A 17,686-nucleotide genomic window follows, 5' to 3' on the forward strand; every position below is an offset into this window, starting at 1 on the left:
AGTTGACTAACAGGTTGCTGTACAAATGTCTGGCGTCATGTCGTGGTCTGAGCCTGGCCTTTATTGTCCAGGTATGATGACTTGCAGCCAGGTGAACCACTCCCCACTGCAGCTGTGCTCACTCAGGTGAGTATCCAATGACCTACACCTGTACGCATTCCACACACACCTCACCCATGCCCACACGAGGGAAAAGGGAATGGTATGGGTAGGCATAGGGTATGGCAAGAAAGCATGTTTCTATACAGCTAATTTGCAACAGAAATATAACTTAATGTGGAAGTGTTGTTAACCAACATACACTACCAGTCAAAAGTTTGGACACGCCTTCTCATTTACTGTTTTTTTTTTTTTTTTTGCACAATCTACAATGTATATACTCATGAAAGTGAAAAAAAAAGCATTCAATGAGAAGGTATGTCCAAACTTTTGACTGAATAAGATATAATATTTAATTGCAAATCCTTTTCTTGCAATAACTGCATCAAGTCCTGTGACCCACTGGCATCACCAAACTTCTGCATTCTTCTTTTGTGATGCTTTTCCATCTTTACCTGCATCCTCTTTCAGTTGTTGTTTGTTTTGTGTATGTAAAATTTACCATATTGACTAACAAAACGAACAGCAACACAACAATTTAAATGATCTCCTATCTTAACATCCAAAGTTTTGTCAACCCATCCATCCAGCTCCAAACTCCTCCCTAAATGGATTTTGAGGTTCTTTCTAAGTAAACAACAATTTTACAAAACAATAATTTTAGGTTTATGGGCTCTACATCACCACTTTTTATTTTGGCAACCTGCCATTTCCTACCTTTTGGGGTCACGTGAATGAGTGCATGTAAAGTCTTGGGTGAAGTCACCACCTTGGAAACGTACGGAAAAGAGCTCTGTAATATGTGGTAAATGTAATGAAAGTTTGTATTTTAGCTCAAACTGTGATCCTTTTCTATTCCTCACTAAGTAGTTTTGTTGGCTACACTGTACTAAACTGATAACCCAAGTAAAAGACAACAAGTGAATACCGATGTCAAAACAAAATTGAAGTAAAAAAATAATACAACATTAATGGTCCCGGGGCTGCACAGTGGCGTAGTGGTTAGCACTTTCGCCTTGCAGCAAGAAGGTCCCTGGTTCGCGTCCCGGCTTTCCCGGGATCTTTCTGCATGGAGTTTGCATGTTCTCCCTGTGCATGCGTGGGTTTTCTCCGGGTACTCCGGCTTCCTCCCACAGTCCAAAAATATGCTGAGGTTAATTGATTACTCTAAATTGTCCGTAGGTGTGAATGTGTGAGTGATTGTTTGTCTGTATATGTGGCCCTGGGACAGACTGGTGACCTGTCTAGGGTGTCCCCTGCCTTCGCCCGAGTCAGCTGGGATAGGCTCCAGCCCCCCCGCGACCCTAGTGAGGATTAAGCGGTGTATAGATAATGGATGGATGGATGGATGGTCCCTGGACAATGTGAAACTCCAGTCTTCAAGGTGAAAGTCTGCTGAGTTACACAACCACCAACCCCTCCAACCTGCAAATGTGCTCCTTTTTATCCCTCTCTCTAATTGCACTGGGTATTTATGATGGTTCTAAAAGTAATTCAAGATCAATTTAATTGTGTAGAAACATAATTTGTAAGAGAAAGGGTTGAAAAAATGGGACACATAATTAATCACAAAATGACCAAATATTCACCTGTTTCAGTTTCAGAGGATTTGTTGTTTTTCTCTATTTAATTGTAAACTATTTCAAAAAAAGTTATTGTAACACATCTCATCAGGCTTCAGGAAACTGTGGAGGACCATAATCTTTGGAGGTTTTGTAGACTAAACAAGTACAGTAATTGATTAAAGGAGGAAACAATTGGTAGATTAATCAATGATGGAGAATAATTAGTTTTAGTCTGACAATAAACCTCCAGGCACAAAATCACAAAAACAATCATTTTAACTCACTCCATACTTGACAAAAAAGCCACACATCAGGGTTCCTTTTTATTGAATCTAACATTAAGGGTTTTTTCTGGGAGAAATTACATAAATTCTTAGACCACAGCAGCTTTGTTTTAGTGACCACTGATCTACTTCAGCAGAGCAGCTGACTGTAACCCTCTCATTTTCATTCGCATCCCCTGCTTCAAGCTGCAATGGAGTTTTATTGTATCAAAAATGATCTTTCTCTATATGTGACTGATGCTTTCAACATTACTCACTACAAAATTTAAATTGCTTCAGAATCAAGTTAGTCAAGTTACTTTGACTCAAAGGTAAAAAAAAAAAAAAAAAAAAAATGCAGTGTCTGCTTTTTAACCTTAGCTTTCTCCATTAGGACACAGCACTACCAGAAGCTTCTTTTTAGACTCAAGAGGAAATAAACTTCACATTGCATTTTTCAAATTTGTTAAAATACTGTTTGTTTACCATGATGGGAAATGTAGCTACAAGAGGTGTGTGAGAAGTGAATTTAATGTGTGTTTAAGCTAAAACAGAGGCACATGATAAAACAAAATGTAAAGTGAAAGTCTAACTGGGGCCAAATATGGTGCCCTCAAAGTCACTGGTTTCCACTGAATGGTTCCCTGATGTGTTGTACACCAGTGAGAGACAGAGACACCGTTTGTGAGAGGATACTCTGAATCAGAAGGCAAGCCTGAGCAGATTTTCTTTACATTTTCACAGACTATTAAAAGTGAAGAGTTTCTCATGGAAAATAAAATGCATGTGTTATTATTAAACGACTTTAACTGATTACAAAAAAATGTATTTAGTTGTTAATTTACTTATGCCCCATTACTAAGAAATTAGAAAACAGTATGCCGAAAACTATCTGCACTATTTAAATTAATTGTATCTATAGCCTTAAGACCAGCCTGTGACATGTGATGACATGTATACTGTACCTCACTGCCTCTGTCACCGATTGATAGATCCTGGCCAATCTTAAGTTCCACACTGTAAGCTAGGCCAAAAATAGCGCTGGCTTCAATAAACAGGTCAGTTAAGTCAACCATGACTGAGCCTGCATAAATCCTCCTTTCACAAACTAAAGTGCTGCAAGCCTAATCACCAATACACTTCCTGCAGCCACTGAGCCATTAGACAAAATTTTCCAAAGGCAGAGTCTAACCTCTGGCAGTTTAAGCAGGAGATTGAGCCTGGACCCTGATTCTTACAATTTTGGAGAGGCTGCAAAATCTGTGCTGAAATCAGAGAATTTATGTTCTTGGAAGCCCCAGACTGACATTGTAAATACTGTGATGCTATGAAATGAAATATACTAATTGAAAAAGTCTGTATATTAAGCCACACTGCATTTGCTTTGCATCTCTAAAATGTGATTTATCCCATCTCATTAGAGCAAGTCTTCAGTTTGATGACATAATCTTTGAAATGTGTCCCCTCTGATGTCTTAAGGTACTTAGCTCATCTCAAAGCACCCAGTGGAAAGTTTAAGAGAAACAGTAGATGCAGGCAGGTCACCATGCATCACTCGTGACTTCAAGTGAACTGGAAGAAGTACAATGACCTTGAAGCAAAGGTAGCAAATGCTCACTCCCTACAGTACAGAGTATACATTCTAAAATGCACCAGACACTAGCACAAAGTACTCTATTGTCCCATGGTCAAAATAGACCATCTTCACTATTTAAATTGTGTCTATAACCATACCACCAGTCTGTGACATGTGATGACATGTATGCTGTACCTCACTACCTCTGTCACTGACCGATATTTATATATTTTTATCTTTATCTGTTATTGTTCTATCCCGCGAAGGAGATGCACTCAAAATTTTGCTGTACATATGTCCAATGACAATAAAGGCATTTGATTTTTGATTTGATTAATTAAACAGAACCTGAACTTTACAATAACATGGTCAGATTTCCTTCTCAGTGACCATGAGGCAGAAATTAGATGTGGGCCCCAGCTGAGCTTCACACTTCACTGCAAAAATTATTAAAATAATGCAGTGATTGCAGAGCCGGTAGCTATGACTGAACTACTGTCCTGCAATGTACCGTGGGAGTTCAGGGTGTTGGGGGTTTAAATGTCATTATTGTGGTTTATGTTGGTGTTACAGTGTTATTAGTGTTTGTATTTTATTGTGTTTTTGTGGTTTAGTCAGTCTGTTAGTTTGGATAAATGTTGTGTCGTCAGGACCGTGAGTGTGAAGTGTAGTGTGTTTGATGACTTCCTGGCACATTATAAATTTTACTAATGTGTCTGGGTCAAAATAAAAGCATTTGGCAGTTGCTTAAAAGGCAGATGTGTGTTTTGCAGCGCCGTTGTTCAACGCAGTTCTCCACGTTAATAAATATAGACAAATATCTATACTGCAAAATTCCGCGACATAGCGCAACATCCGCGATACAGTGAGATCGCAAGAAAGTGAACTGTGATATGACCTGGGACCACTATAAATACATTTGTTTCTCTTTAATTCCTATCTACTGTGTCTTTGTTGCCCTGCAAGTGAGTCTCTGTATTGGCATTGTAACAGCTGTTTGATATATATACCATTGAAAAATGTATACATTTTGATTTTAGACAAGAAATCTACCGCCTTCAGCATGGGGATATGTTAAATGAGTGTGTGCGTGTGTTTTTTTGTTTTTTTGTTTTTTTTTACTATTAGGCCATAGAGATGTAAAAGTTTATAGACTGAAGATGAAAATTATCGTCAAATTAATCATTACTAGAACTTGTCATTAACTGCAGTCTTAGTAATGTAATGCTTAGTGTTGATTCAGGCTACTTCTGCATTAAAGTATTAGGAAATGCAATAATTACCAAATATTATGAGTAAGTAGCTCTTGCTCTCTTTGGCAAAGTTTGTAGAGTATAACATGAGGGCAATGCCAGGGACCTCTTCCCCACATTCCACCCCTATTTCTTCCCTACCCCTAAAGCATCGTACATTGGGTGGCCTTGAGCCGCCTACATCTCATTACTTGAGTTTCAACATGGCTTGCAGGTTCCCACTAATAAATAATTAAACTTTAATTTCACATCATTTACTCTGCCTCTGTGACTCTACTGCAAACTCCAGCTGTCATTTTCTAATTATTCCAAACATCCATCCAATTTGAGATTTATTTGCCTTGGTACCACTGTAGGATTCACCAACCATTAACAACAGTGAAACAAAGCAAAAGCAGATCTTTATCCCCCTCCTGTAGCTCTGGATTTTTAACACCTTTGCAGCCACAGACTGGAGACGGGGCTCCATGTGATCAGTGGAGCAAAGGGACACCAAGAAGCCATACCAGATGTGGTACATGTCTGTCAGGATGGTGTAAAGTTTGAATCAGCAGGAGGAGAGCATAAGAAGGCAGATTTCAAAGGTTTCCACAGAAACAGACCATCAGACGAGAGCACTCGAACAAAGTGTACTGGTTCCACAGTTGAACCAAATGACTGACTCACATCCCCAACCACAACTAGGACAAAGGACTACATGGCCCCCATAAACTCTCTGATTGATTCCTGACTCTGCAGAAAGTGGAGCTCAGAAATCTTGATAACAACTTCAAAAAGATTCCACTTCACTGGCAATGCTACAAGGAACTCGGAACTCAAATTAAAACAAAGAAAGACAATTATTCCACCAGTCTGGACTGAACCTTTCTTTATGTACATTCATTTTATAGAACAGCTGAATGTTTCAATAACCTCGTGATCAATTTATTTCTTTCCTTTTTTAAATCTTAAATTTTACTTGTTTATGTATCAACATTAGAAGTGTAACATGTCTGATGTTCATATGGGCATATTTAGTATCGCTCTGATCAGCTGTCTGTCAGGAGTGCACACAGGTAAGCAATGTGTCACCATATAATATTTTGGAATTACATATGACTCAAAATGATCTGAAATTTTAGCTATGCAAGTGACCCCTGGACCTTAGCCCTCTCCAGCGAAGAGGTCTAGACTAGACAAGTCCAGACTCTAGATTAATTAATGAGTAACCTGAAATATTCTGGATGAAGGTCTCTTAGGTGGCCTACATCAAAACCAAGTGGTGCCCGTGATAAAACAAAGGCAATTTTAATCATAAAGTGTAGTTTGTACAATTTTGTGTGTTGCAGCTACATTTATTAGACAAGCTCCTTGTTCATAGCTAATTTTGACCAACCATCAGTCTAAAAGCCAAGACGAAGTGAAGCAGCAATTGTAGAATACTGCAGTCAAACTATGAAAGAACACATATGGAATGATGTTGTAAACAAAAGTGTTAAACAAACCAGAATATGTTTTATATTTTAGATTCTTTAAAGTAGTCACCTTTTGCTTTGATTACTACTTTGCACACTCTTGGCATTCTCTCAGTCAGTTTCATGAGGTAGTCACCTGAATTGGTTTTGAATCAACAGGTGTGCCTTGTCAAGAGTCAATTTGTGGAATTACTTGGTTTCTTAATTTGTTTGTGTTGTGCAGAGGCAGGGTTAGTACATAGTGGATAGCCAAATTTGACTATTGTTGTATTCCATAGTGGGCTGCACAGTGGCATGGTGGTTACATCCCTGGTTTGCGTCCCAGCTTTTCCGGGATCTTTCTGCATGGAGTTTGCATGTTCTCCCTGTGCATGCATGGGTTTTCTCCGGGTACTCCGGCTTCCTCCCACAGTCCAAAAATATGCTGAGGTTAATTGATTACTCTAAATTGCCCGTAGGTGTGAATGTGAGTGCGATTGTTCGTCTGTATATGTAGCACTGTGATAGACTGGTGACCTGTCCAGGGTGTCCCCTGCCTTCACCCCAAGTCAGCTGGGATAGACTCCAGCTCAAAGAGTGAAAACTAACCCGTGTAAGATAAAACCCAGGCAGGAAGGAGAAACTACTCAGACTAGCATCCTAAAGCATAGTCTGTACAAGAATCAGCAAGGCTAAATTTGACAATAAACAAACAGGTTAACAATACCCTGGGGCCTGGGGCTACTTTGAAGAATCTAAAATATGAAACATATACTGGTTTAACATTTATTTGTTAACGATATAATTCCATATGTGTTCTTTCATAGTTTTGATGTGTTCTGTATTAATCCACAATACAAAAAACTTAAAAAAATAAATAAAAACCATTTAATGAGAAGGTGTGTCTAAATTTTTTGCTAGTACTTTGACTAGAACTGTATACGTCAATTATATATGGCCTGTGCATTTATTTGGTCAAAGTCTGGCTGATATTTTTCAGTGATGGAGTTGAGATGGATTTTGGTTGTGAAAACACTGTATTTGCGGCTCTGTCCTTGAAGTGATGATTTCGCCCTTTCTATGATATACTGTACATTTTTCATGTTTTTGACATTGACTGTATAATATGGTTGAACCCTCCATGGCACCTACAGATTTCCTGAAGAGAAGTTTTTGAAGTTCAGTGTTGTGGCTCCAGCTGTCGCCATTTTGGCCTTGCCTGACTCCTCCTGATTCCCAGCTAATGCAACAACGAAAAAACAGGTGATGCGTGAATGGAGTTGCAGTGGGCCATGCAAATGTATCTAGGCCACGGACTGTCCTGTGAGACAACCCAGCTCTCACTCAAAACAGCCATGCCCCTAATTTTTTTTACAACTTTAAGCCCAAATAAAATTTGAACAATTGAGCTATATAAAAATTCACCCCCATACAATAGTCACAAACAAGGACATTAGCTATGTAAACTGCTGGTCACTGAAAGAGTCCACGCTTCGTACTGATGTCCACAAAAAGGTTTAATCTTCACAGAAGCTATATTACTTGGTGGTACACCATGAAAACTATAAACACAAACATGGGAATGAATCATGAAATGACAATAAAATAACAACAGCTACAAGCTACATAGACCAACACTGCTTTTTGTAATTGTGTTATGTTTTAGGCAAACATGTGTAACCCTAACCCTAATTTTAACTTCTGCTGGACATTTTAACATGGAGGTTCGTGACACACCTTTTTCCACGAGCCAGTCTCAAATGGACATTCGTTTTTAATACGTTAATGTTCGTTTAATTTTTCAGGCCCAGATATTTGGTTGTTTATCATTCTCTGCAATCAGCAGCCATAATGACAATAACCTGAAGTTGTAAGGTGTACAAAAACAATGTAACAACCAAATTCTCAATCATTTATTTTTTTTACAACAACAGCAACAAAAATACATAAGAACTGGGTGGTTAGCATCAGTGTAGCAAACTGCTAGCTCATTTATTCATGGTCTAGGACTATCAGAGCTGTGTACCCTAGATCTTACGTACCAAGATCACAGTCTTGCACTTAATTTTATAAGGTGCACAAGACTTCTGCACAAGATCTAATTGTCTTATGTAAGTTAGCATAATAGAAATCTGATGTTTCTTCTGCTGCAAGGGTAATATGTTAACTTACTTTTGAACCGTTAACAAAATCCCCATGTGGCTGAATCTGCATGCTACTTTTAGCTCAGATTCTTTGAGTGGAGTGCTGCTAATTACTCTAATGGCACTCCACTTGAAGGTAATCAGAGTGAGGTATATTATGTTTATTTATGCATAGGTAATATAGAAATTTGTAAAATGTTTTACCAGAAATTGTTTCTGTTGTATGTTTGTTGTATGCTAACTCTGAAATATGTATAATTTCTATATATGTGTTTTTGTTATTTGAAATAGCTTAATACATAATTTAATGCGGTATGTCCAGGTGTTCAAACGGCAAGTTACAGCTCCGTTTACAATTTTATTAAATGAAAAACTAATTTGAAGTGTTCATGGTGCTTGAAAAGATGCACTGTATCCTGATAAGGAAAGAATAAAATGTTGCACCCCTTGGGGGCTTTTGTGTGCCAAGGACTTCAATTAGTACGATTGACAGCTGTCATTGTGACAGAACAAACTCCAAAATAAGAGGAAAAAAATGGATTAAAAATCTAGTGATGGGATTGTGTGAGTAACTCCCACAAGATTGATTGCTGTCTGCCATTGTATTCAGAAATTGCTTTTTCCCTAAATGTTCAGAGGTTTCTAAAGAAAGAAACATTGTGTTGATTATGTTTCATGAGAAAACCTTTTTCTTAAAGAAAAAAAACATAACTGTTGAAATAAAAGGAACTGTCAGGCCTGTTTTTTTGTGTCTAACTGTGCACACACATTAGTGCTGACAGAAAAGATAAAGGGCAGCATGTTCATCACAGTTATGTTTCCAAGAACATGCAATAAAGATGGATGACAAGAGGAAACAGAGATGTGAAAGGAAGTAAAAATATTGAAATTGATGATATTTACTCCGCCAAGGAACGCGGCGGAATTATGTGATGGTTTACGTTTGTCTGTGAATCCGTCTGTCTGTTTGTCAGTGTGCAACATTATTCAAAAATAGACTAAAGGATTTGGATGAAATTTTCAGGGAAAGTCAGAAATGACACAAGGACCACCTCATTAAATGTTCACAGTGATGCGGCTTATAGTCTGGATCCTTTGTTAAGGATTTCCCATTGTGAGATATAGCTGTCAGGGCGTCGCTGTAACCATGACAACAAGTGAACACTGTGTCAGTTACCTGCTGACGATCACATGATTGCGATCCTACTACAAATTGACTGTGATTTATCTGCTGGAAATCATACAAGGAACAAGTGATTAAACTGTGGGCTGTTTCTGAGTCCCATCAATTCTGCTACATATTTAGGTCATGAAATGTAACAAACCCCAGCCAGACAACGGTGAAGCTCCTGGTGTTTCACAAAGCCTTTATTTAGGTTCAGCCATCAGCCTTATTTCAAACACAAATTCACCTTTCTGTCCTTCACTCCTTTCTTCAGGAAACACCATAAGTGCTTGTCCCCATCCCATCTAGGTGCTTCTAATGTTATACACATCTTTTGCGTTAGACAGCAACAGCATATAACCATTTTCCTTCCATCTTTATGAATTTTCAGACTTTTCGGCAGTCTTACTCATGTCAAGAAACTGCTTCTTAGATAAACACTTCTTGTGCTGCTCGAATGGTGACAAAATAAAAGCCCGCAACAATAAAATACGCCTTCACAATAAAAGCATGGAGGGAACGGTTATTTTAACAGTAGCAAAACAAAGGCAAAGTGATGAACTGATCAACAGACCTTTATAAGAGTAATTTACACGCAATTCCGCATCCATACATAACATGCACATGCATAACACATGCCTGTGCTCAGTGCAAGGTCATTTTTTATTAAAGATTTCATCCGTCAGAAATTATATGTCAGCTGAGCATGCCTTGGTGGAGTACTGCGCTCTCTGAATGCTTTTCTAGGTCATTTATGATACTGCAAGCTTCAACCCAAAATCAGGAGATCAGAACAGTAAGGATGGTGTTTTGTTTAATGTCCACTCAAGAGTAGTGTCGCCTCAGGAGGTTTAACGTAATATATCATTCCGTGAGTACAGACGTGATTCTCTGGTGCACTTTTCCGACTTCCAGTCTCGTTACATGCTCACCTCAGAGCCAGCAATACTATAATCTCATAATACTATGCACTGCGCAGCATTAACTAGTCACTATTATACTTATTGCATTACACCTTCCCTCCTTTGAGTACCTTAGCATACCATTTGGAAATACACCAAATGTAAACAATATATAAACTTAGACATGCTAAACTTATGTCTTCCTTAACAGGCCAGCTAACCTGACTGAATACTAAGATTGACTCTTATTCTAAACATGCTAAATTGCTTCAGTTCACACAGGGTTAAACAGAATTTTTATTTTCAAACACATGACAAACAGACATGACCTGAACTAGGGTCTTGGGTCGACTACCAGTCACCTGCATAGATGCCAAGGATTATTCTGATTCAAACAGTAATCTATGCACTACCTAGAAAGCCTCTCAAGTGGCAAAGTCATTCAAGTGAGATGGCTTCTTGATGATTCTGCCTCTCGTTGTGGTGATGACATCTGGGGATGATGTTATCCTCTCTTCTTGTTAATGTCCTCTGTCTGTCACCTTCTCGTGTGTTTTGACTGCTCCTTTGTCCTTTTCCTCTTCCCCCACAAGCTCTGACTGGGAAAGAGATGGGTTTAGCAGGCACAGATGCTGTCTATTCCTGCGTAGAACACTGTTGCCATGTTTGGTTTTTGATGAAGTAGGATGTCGGAGTGGTGTATCTCTGCAAAACAGTAGCAGTCGTAGTCCATCCTTTCTGACTGTCAAGTCTGACAGCAACTGAATCACCAGGTTTGAGATGAGGCAACAGGTGGACAGAGTGACGTCTGTCGTAGTGGCATTTGTAAGCAGCCTTTGCTCTGGAGTCTGCTGCTTTCACAGCGATGAAGTCTGGCCACTTGGGGAGAAGCTTGTCTTCAAGTATGGGTACAGGAGTCCATATCTGACATCCTAGCATTACTTGGGTGCTGAGGCAAGACCTCGCTGTGGCCTCCATCATGTCGGGTAGATAGGCTAGATCGATGTATCTGGAGAAATAGTCAACTACTACAAGGTAGTTCCTTTTGTCCTCTTCACAGATGTCAGCAGCAACTCTCTCCCAAGGTCTACCCGGTAGAGAAGTTGGCACACTGCATGAAAAGCCAGATTATTGGCCCTGTGAATTGCCGAAAACCTACCAAGTTCCCCGCAGTTATTGGCAGTTCACAGGTTTTGAACTCCAAGTTTGCCCGTTTCCGTCAATTTCCGGCGGCAATTCACATCTAGGGCATGGCAGAGGTGTGAAAAACTAATTAGCATCTGGCCTGCCTGTCTAGCGTTTCCTAGTAGCTTTGGCACCAGCTCGGGCTTAAAATGTCTCTTTGCAGCCGCTGGATCATATTTATTTGGCCTTATTCCATCTGACAGTTGTCCACTTTGAAAATGCATGCGATGTGAAGCTGTGTACTTGACATCAGATGCAAACCTTGCCTGTAGGGCAGCATACAGATTGGCTAGGTCCAGGCTGCAGAAGGATGGAGGCCACACTATCCACCCACACACTCCGTCAATGCTGCCATCCTGTTCATCTGACATCGTGTCAGTGGTGATGTCCGTCCATAACTCCATTTCATCTGGAGCAAGTACTGTCTTCCTGGCATCCAGCAGATGTGAACATAATCAGTACAGGAAATATATATCAATACATTTACTAATGTAACAGAAAAATAATGTCATAGGGACCAGCAATAGTATTCTAACCACATCTTATATAAAGAACACAATGTAATGAATCAAACTAAGATCTCTTACTCTCTTTATTCTCTGGTGACTCTGGGCAGAAGACTTCATGGCTGATCTGCCATGTCGGGTTGGCTGTAGGGAAGTTCCTCAATTTATGTTTTTCAGGTGGCTGAAAAACAGTTGAATGAAAACGTTAGTAGCGTTTTTATTATTATTATTTCCCGCTATTTCCAGCTATTGCTAGCTTTTGTTGCCGTTGATGAAGTCAGAAAGTTAAGAACAATTTTAAGTAGGATACTTACATAGAAGGACATCTGTCTCCACAAATTCCAAGTCTGGACTTGCAGCCAGACTTTTTATTGAATACACACATGGACAAAATTGTTGGTACCCCTCAGTTAATGAAAGAAAAACCCACAATGGTCACAGAAATAATTTGAATCTAACAAAAGTAATAATAAATAAAAATTCTATGAAAACGAACCAATGAAAATCAGACATTGCCTTTGAACTGTGGTTCAACAGAATTATTTTAAAAAATAAACTCATGAAACAGGTCTGGACAAAAATGATGGTACCCCTAGAAAAGACTGAAAATAATGTGACCATAGGGACATGTTCAATCAAAGTGTGTCCTCTAATTAGCATCACAGGTGTCTACAAACTTGTAATCAGTCAGTTGGCCTATTTATAGGGTTACAAGTAGTCACTGTGCTGTTTGGTGACATGGTGTGTACCACACTAAACATGGACCAGAGGAAGCGAAGAAGAGAGTTGTCTCAGGAGATTAGAAAGAAAATTATAGACAAGCATGTTAAAGGTAAAGGCTATAAGACCATCTCCAAGCAGCTTGATGTTCCTGTGACTACAGTTGCACATATTATTCAGAAATTTAAGATCCATGGGACTATAGCCAACCTTCCTGGATGTGGCCACAGGAGGAATATTGATGACAAATGGAAGAGATGGATAATACGAATGGTAACAAAAGTGCCCAGAACAACCTCTAAAGACATTAAAGGTGAACTTCAAGGTCAAGGTTAGGTTTTTTACTGTTGCATACTGTCAGTGTTGACATCAAGAAGTGAATCAAAATCTGTGACTTAAATCAACATCCACAGTCAATTTATGGGCAGCGCTACTTTATGTCCCACTGGTGAATGAGTGAACATCAGCAGCTTTGAAATGTGCTCATTATTTCAGGGTGGTAAGAATAGCAAACAACAGACCAAAGACTTACCGCTCTACTGTAAATGCTGGTTGACAAGTAGTCAGTGACTGCTGCCTCTGGGAAGACGGAGCTTTCAATATATTGTGCTGAGGATAGAACCACGTCGAATGAATAATTAATAGCAGATTTAAAGTAACTACGGTAAATCTCATGGGGAGGATGTGCTTATAACTGTCAACTAATGAATTTTTTAAGTAGACCTACTGCTGCTCCTCCCTGATGTATTATTTATAAATCAAGCTTAGGTCTGGGTTCAAGCCTCTCCACTTCAAGCATTGCCAGTGGATTTGAATTTTTTCAGCAGGCTTAGGCTCCACTGTAAAACTAATAAAAACTGCATCACTTGATGCTGCAAGTTGCTGCAGATGAATGAAAGGTGTATCTTTAAATGTGTTAGGGGTGATCTAATCACACACACACGCACGCACGCACGCACGCACGCACGCACGCACGCACGCACGCACACACACACACGCATATATATATATATATATATATATATATATAGTTGTGCAGTTGTGTTTTGAGAGCAAAATAATGGCTAAAAAACTGCATGCATTGTAGGAATGTGATAACAAGCAAATACATTTTATAATGAGTTAACTGTGCTTTTAGGGCATTACTTAACCTTTTAACCCCGATCAAACCTTCTCATTTTAGACAATATTAAACCTCACATAATATTTTAATGAATCTGTTGGGGTATACTGTGGAAAACCTTATGCTTTGCATTTTAATGACTATAACCATGACATACTAGTTTCAATGAAGTGCTGGGGAAAAAAATACATTTTTTTAAATGGAGAGGAAAAAGCCCTGAGTAGGGCCTCTCAGACTTTAAGAGCTTACTTGAAGTATAGCTTTGATAGTTTCATACATACTTTTTAAAACACTGAATGACAAAGTTGCATCTATGACATATTTTTTATGTGTCTATTAATGTGGGAGAAATAAAAACAAACAAAAACAATATGGCTGCTATGACCTTAAAAATACAACAGGGTGCTTAGCAATTTATGTATTGCAATAGGGACAAAGAATTTGACTAGCATCTCTCAAAGAGAAACACAAGAGTGACAGCTCATTTACAGTATGACAGTGAACTTATTTTTTTTCCATTGTCTTGTTTTAATAACCAATTGACTTTTCTTGACAATATTAGAAACGCTACGTCTACAATCCATTTGTTGTCAAAGGAGCTTCCTCAGACTGGACCTTCATTCCCCATTGGACCTGAGGGCTCTGTTTTAATCCTACTTACGTAGGTAACACACACCTGTCTCCTTACTGAACGCAGTGGTCAGTATTGACCTGGAATTTCATATGCAATTTATTTCCCTAAAATTTAGTAAATACATAGTTTTGATTAGATAATTAAAGCAGAAATATGATAACCTATGAGCTTGCAACAGTCTATCAATACATCTGTTTGTTGATCCCATTATGGTGAATGCAATATCTCTTGAAGATGTGCAAGAAATTACTTCAAGCTTGGCTTAAACCTTCTTTTGGACTGCACATTACTTTTGGAAAATGTGCTACTACTAGTAGTAGTCACATTGCTATTACTACCACCAATACTACCAATAGTAGTTATAAAGCCTAACTCATGTATATCCAGATTACCATCTATGTTCTTCCTCCAAACCCATTTTATGATTGGGATTACAGGCAGTTCTTTAGGACTGCTCTCAAATAATTGAAATGTTACTAAACAAGGTTATACTTATCAAATTAAATAGCTCTGGTCTCCAGTATATTGGCGAATTTGGTTGTTTGTACTTAATTTATTAGCATGATTTCTTTTTAATATGTTGTGTACAGACTTAATTACTTCTCTGTCTACTTTTCTTACTCCATGTAGGTTTCCCAGAGACTATGGGTTGAGGAGGAATTGGAAGTTTGTTGGCTTAGACCTGGTGTCATTCCATCAGTGTTAAACTTCCCGGCTCATCTTAGAAGAGTACGTGCCAGAAAGACCACGACCAAGCAGCCTTAAGATCTTAGGCAGCGTCTCCCTCAGGTGGGTGTCGACGGTGTTCACGGTCAGGTCTGTAGAGGGGGGAGGCCGCCACCCACCTCCCCGCCTACTCTCTACCCTGACTCCACCCAGACTCCGCCTTGGCTCCACCCATGTGGTCACTTTATTAACTACGATGCCAAAGGGACGACGAAATTACTTCTTTTCATCTGATCTGTGGCTCAGTGAGTTAAGGGTTTACCTGTAGAGCTGCAGGTTGCTGGTTCAAGACCAGATCCTTTTTAAATTTTATCAAAATCCTGACAAAGACAAAGAAAAATAAAAATGCCAGTGGTGGGTCTTGAACCTACTACCTTCCACTTGGTAGTCCATCTTCTCATCCCCTGAGCTACTCACTCAGATACTAGTTCTTCTTTTTTTTGCGCATTTATCATCTATTTTTTGTCGTTTTCAAGTTTTTTTAACTCGAGTCTCGACTCAATCGTTTTTCTCAGGAGGTTGGACTTCAGCCTTTGTGCTGGAGGGTGGAACCCTCAGTTCCAAGACTTTCAAAGCCTCCACACCTCCCGAGTCCTCAGGACCTGAGCTTTCAGACAGTCTGAGGGCTGAAATTTTCTAAGTCCCACAGTAGTTCTCTGTTAGATTGAACCTTCAGACAGTCTGAGGACTGAAATCTTAAAAGCTCTTGAGTAGTTCTCTGTTAGTTTGAACCTTCACACAGTCTGAGGACTGAAATCTTAAAAGCTCTTGAGTAGTTCTCTGTTAGTTTGAACCTTCAAACAGTCTGAGGACTGAAATTTTAAAAGTTTCTCAGTACTTCTCTGTTAGTTTGAACTTTTGGGTTAACAGAAGCCTTAAAACTTGTAACCATGAGTCTTGATTTCACATTTAGATCATCCATCTGAGTTCTTCTCAGACCTTCACCTGTGGGTTTTTTAGAAATCCTCAACAAACTTTGATTCTCTTCACTGAACAGTAAAGTTTGTGGAGATCAGAAGGTAACATTAGTTTGATAAATGCCTTCAACTACTAGTAGACTTTATCTGGAAAGCAGTTTTCTGAAATGAGTTCTTAGTAAATCTGTCTACAATCAAACCAAGAACATAGAAAGAGGAAATGTTTGAAGAAACAACTTGATGTTTTCGTTTCAGACTAGAAAATGCTTTAAGATCTTTATCTGTTTTTGCTCTTTTTCATCCTTTTATTGTCTCTTCTGTTTAATTTGATCTTCTAAAGTCTAACTGGTGTCTTTTGAAATGTTTCATCTTTAGTTTGATTCTTCTTAAATGTTTAGTTTTGTTCTTTTCTCACCTTTTATTCTTTTCTAATGTCTGATTTGATTTCCAAATGTTTTGTCTTTTTAATGTTTAATTGTTTTTTCAAATGTTTTATCAGCTTGTTTGAGTTTCTTTTTCTTTCCCAATATTTAACGTTTCGATTAAATCTTTAAGGTTTTTCTTTTTAAATGTTTTACCACCTTTTAATGTTTAAATTTCTTTTAAATCCTTCATTGTATTTTCTCTTTAATTCCTATTTGAAGTTTTATTGTCTTTAAGATGTAATTTTCTAATTAAACATTTACTTTTTAATTAAATGTTTTGTCTTTTTTGAGCTTTTTATTGGATCGGCATAGTGAGAGACAGACAGGAAACAGGGGAGAAGAGTCGGGGGAAAACTTGCAGCAAAGGGCCACTAGCGGGAATCGAACCCGGGACGCTGCATCAGGGACCAGCCCCTATACATGGATCACCCGCTTAACCCGTTGAGCTATATGGGTGCCCATGTTTTGTTTGTTTAAGGGTTTAATGATCTGATTAAATGTTTTGCATTTTTTAAAATGTTTAACGTTCTTCCTGTTCAATTGTATTTTTTAAATGTTCAATTACGGAAAACACGTCATCTGTAATTTCCAATATTTGTATATTAAATATTTTGTTTAATTTCATAACGACACGTATTGTATCATGTTGAATTATCTCATTCAATATTTTGTCTGTTTAATATAATTTAATGTAATTTAATGTTTAACTCTATTAAACAGACAAAAATATTGAATGAGATAATTCAACATGATACAATACGTGTCGTTATGAAATTAAACAAAATATTTAATATACAAATATTGGAAATTACAGATGACGTGTTTTCCGTAATTGAACATTTAAAAAATACAATTGAACAGGAAGAACGTTAAACATTTTAAAAAATGCAAAACATTTAATCAGATCATTAAACCCTTAAACAGACAAAACATTTAATTAAAAAATTAAATGTTTAATTAGAAAATTACATCTTAAAGACAATAAAACTTCAAATAGGAATTAAATAGAAAATACAATGAAGCATTTAAAAAGATAACTAAATATTAAAA

This window comes from Amphiprion ocellaris, chromosome 12 (genome assembly GCF_022539595.1).
Source record: "Amphiprion ocellaris isolate individual 3 ecotype Okinawa chromosome 12, ASM2253959v1, whole genome shotgun sequence".
NCBI classification, from domain to species: domain Eukaryota; kingdom Metazoa; phylum Chordata; class Actinopteri; family Pomacentridae; genus Amphiprion; species Amphiprion ocellaris.